The sequence below is a fragment of the Mus caroli genome, chromosome 6 (assembly GCF_900094665.2).
Source record: "Mus caroli chromosome 6, CAROLI_EIJ_v1.1, whole genome shotgun sequence".
Classification (NCBI taxonomy): domain Eukaryota; kingdom Metazoa; phylum Chordata; class Mammalia; order Rodentia; family Muridae; genus Mus; species Mus caroli.
In genome coordinates this window covers 44,107,832-44,112,072 of record NC_034575.1, presented here as the reverse complement: position 1 = coordinate 44,112,072, position 4,241 = coordinate 44,107,832, and positions in this window count along the sequence as shown.

Below are 4,241 nucleotides of genomic sequence, written 5' to 3'. Positions count from 1 at the left end.
GAAAGAAAGAAAGAAAGAAAGAAAGAAAGAAAGAAAGAAAGAAAGAAAGAAAGAAAGAAAGAAAGAAAGAAAGAAAGAAAGAAAGAAAGAAAGAGGCAGGGAGGGAAGGAGAGAAGAAGGGAGAGAGAGAGAGAATGACAGACTTCACTCAGTCAAGTCATGAATACTGAAGGAAACCCTTATTAAGCACATTGAATACCAGTCAGTTTCAGGGTTTTTAAATTTTGTTTTGTTTTTTTTTTTCAAGCTATTTCCACTAGTTTTCACAGAGCCCTTTCTAGATAGCCAAACAGAACACACTTCCATAGAGGCTGAGTCCTGATATGAAACCTTAAACCAGAGAACTTACTCTAAAGCCATTTGCATCTCTAATGCAGAGGTCAAGACCAGGCACATGCCTGTTCTACACACAGCCATTCTTCAGCAAAGGCAAAGTTAGGCCACGGGAGGCCCAGGAAGCACAGGACAGTGTGTTCATTTCCAATCTCACTACATCTAAAGCCATAATTGGAGCACTCTACTTGCTGGCTGGCTCCTAAGTGCTAATCTTTAAGATTAATGCAGATCTTCAAGAAAGCTAATAAATTCTTATTAGTGCTCTGCTGTCTGATGCCATATGGAAATGTAAATTAAAACCTACAATTCGGATGTTAGCTTACAGATATGCTCTGTAAGTTGTGCTCCTATGGTCGATCCCTCCTTTTAAAAACGTGCATCCTAACTGGTATATGAGTCGGATTTATTTTATTTGACAGGATCTTGGGAAAGAAGAGTTCATGATTTAGAGGAATCCAGTGGACTCAGTTTTTGATTGCTAGAAAAGTGTGATCACCTTCCAAAATCCAGTTATGTCGCAATGTATATACTGTAATAATTCACAGTTTCTGATATCAGATCTATTCAAAGTGACCGGCATACTTAGCTTATGAAGCAAGTAATGTGTTCTTCCTAGTTAGATGATGTTTCATTATTACATGATCTAGTAAATTATTTCTGGAATCTACATCCATCAGAGGGTCTGACTGTCATTTTCTAGTTCCAGTTTTGATACCAACTCTAGGCTAATTATTTAACTTGTTGTGAGCTGCTTGCCTCTTCAATAAAACGAGAGAGTGAGATCAGATCATTCCTACTGCTCCAGTCTCCTATGTGTGCTTTAACTTTTGTGCTTGCATATACCAAGCAACTTCTATGGAGATAAGTTTTCTAAGAATAATTTTTACATTTCTTCCCTCTGGCTTTAAAGCTATTACATTTGAGCCGGCTTAATAACTTGCATCAGGATTTGATTTTGCAAGATGTTTTATGTATCCAGCCTTGTTTACTTCTGAGAAGCATGGAATATTGCTTCAGGTGGGGGAGGGCACTGTACAGTGCTATCCAATGGATAATCATTGCATTTATGACCTTGAATTTCAATTGAACTTCCCTCTATGTGTTTATTATCCCACAGTAAGCCAATCACCATATGTTCTCCTCAAGACAGTTACTATTACTGTCAGGGATATGCTTATAAGATTTATTTTTGTCATTATTTATTTTAAATCATATTTATACTCTGCCCATAAATGAGAGATGACACATCCATCATTTCTCCATCCTTGGCAGCCAAACAAATAATGGAGCCTATGCTTCTTTGCTTCAAAATCAGGAGTTCTAGAATCAAGGCAAGAGTACTACATCTTGATCCAAAGGCAGTCAGGGAGAGATAATCTTCCTTGGGCAGCCAATAGGATGGTTTGGTTCCATGCTGGGCAGAGCTTGAGCATAGGAGCCCTCAAAGCCTTCCTACACAATGACACACTTCTTCCAACAAGGCCACACTTCTTAATAGAGCCATCCCCCATGGGTCAAGTATTCAAACACACCAGTCTATGGTGCCCATTCCTATTCAACTCCCCCACACCCTCTTAGATGAGTACAAAGTTATTTCTTTTTTCCACAAGATACTTTTGGTACAATGATCATCTCAATCCTTGATGTCTCAAGTTCTGGTGGACTACCATTCCGGTGCAGGTGTGTTGCATTCACTGTGCCAGCTCTAAGACGGCATCCTCTTCATTTCCTTGTTACCAAACCAACTCCTTCTTGATTCTTAGCTTTCAGATTAGACACCTCTTTTTCATCCTGAGGGGGTCTTCTGTGGCTCCTCAAGAACTGGTTAGTCAATGCTACCTGATGTTCTTCATAGCTTCTACTTGGTAACATTGTAAGACTATATATACTATTACTGAACACACCCACCCACATGGTGCCTTGGAGAATAAGGTCCTTGCTGGCAGAAATTTCCTTAAGCTCTTACCTTCTGAAAGGTAACAATGCCTTGCACACACTTGGGCACATAGAAAGAACAGTGTCATTTGCTTCTTTGAGACAAGGTATCCTCTAGCGAAGGGTGACCTTGAACTCCCCATCCTCCTGTCTCTGTCCTCCAAGTGTTGGCGTTGCAGACATGTGCCACTCCAACTGTTTTACTGAGGCTGAGGGATGAACCCAAGGCTTTGAGCCTGTTATGCAAGTGCTCTACAAACTGAGGCACATCCCCAGCCACAGGATAATTTTCTGAGAAACAAATGCAATGCATTCCTTACAATGTACTGAGGAAACTTCCAGCTGGGTTTGAAGACTTCAGTGATTAAGAATGAAAATAAACTGAAGGAAGCATATGGAATTTCTGCAGAGAAAAAACTCTTTCTAAATACTGAAAATATTGAATTTGTCATCAGGAGAAAAGATGAGTATTTGTATAAATATAATAGTGAAAACAAAATATGGCAAAGTCTATTTTAAATAAGCAGTAGTGCAACAGAATAAACATGATAAACATAACTAAAGTTTAGTGTTTGGCAAACAAATAATTAGCAAAGATCTTTAGGTCTTTATTCTGTTAGTGGAAAATGGAAATACATGCTAAAAATAATACAAATTGTATAATAATAATATACACTTCGGTTTCAATTCAAAAATGTCATTTTAAAAAGTTTAGAGGAGACAGTACGTATTAGAACAAATAAAAATAAGCCCAATGTTTATAACTCAGCAGGCAAATTCAACTGTAATGATTGACGTGAGCTACTTTGTTATGGAGAGTGTTCTGGGAATATGAAAAGGGGAACTAGAATATAGTTATGTACAATTTTCTAATAAATTAAAATACAGTTAAATGGGAGCTGAATAGCAGGATACAAGTGATATCAAGAGGGAGACTTGAATATGGAGAGAAACGAGAATTTAGTACAAAAGGAGATAGGAGAGGGGTGGGAAAAGGAATTAATAACACTAAATAAGTCTGAAAAGCCAAATGGAATCATATTATTTTATATTTATTTAAAATTGCATAAAAGGCAGATAAATATATTATATATACATATGCTTATAAAATAATATGAGCTATTGCTATTGTTGTTGGCTGCCTCTAGAAATAGAAGGATTAGTCCCTATTGCTGAAGATATCATATACTTTGGACACAGGAGTCAAGAGGGTTTAAGATCCATCTCGTCTGACAGTCTCCTTTCTCCCTGAGGGCTAGCTTTCATAGCTTTCATGGCAGCACCAGAAGTGTGTTGTGCAAGCTGCCAAGGGAAGGAGGCAATCAGTAGTCCTGTCCAGTTGTGATGCTTATGACCCACAACAATTCCAGCATGGCAAGCTATCCTGAAAGGTGTGACAGTGGCACTTACACTTGGCAGTGACCAGTAACTCTCTAACTGGCCTTAAGGCTCACTTGGCAGGCAGAAGGGAAGTTATGACTGGTAGTAGGAAGCTAGGGCCAGTGAGCTCATAGATCTTTGAGGAGAACCTACCACTGCCATTTTTCTAAATCAATATAATGCTTAAGTGTATTCTAGACTTGTCCATATACCTACATAAAAGTGTAGCTCCCGTTCCTCATCAAAAGAAGCCTCTCTTCACAACAGAAAGAATATTGCAGGAAACCACATATAGTCAGAGAGCAGAAAGAAAACTATTGTGAGGTGTCCAACCTCAGTTGATACATCTACCACACAACTCCTCAATCCAAGACCCAGGGAACATCCTGGAAGAGGAGGAATAAAGACTGTAAGAGCCAGAGGACCAGGAAATCTATTGCCCATTAAAATGAGAGAGAAGCTGTGGGGAAATGTTGCTAATTAAAATTGAAGTCTGTCATTGACCAGATAGGCTTCTGGGGCTTGGTGTACAATGGGGGACTCCCTTCATTTTGTGGGGTTTCTCCTCTGGCCATGTTGCAGGGCCACAA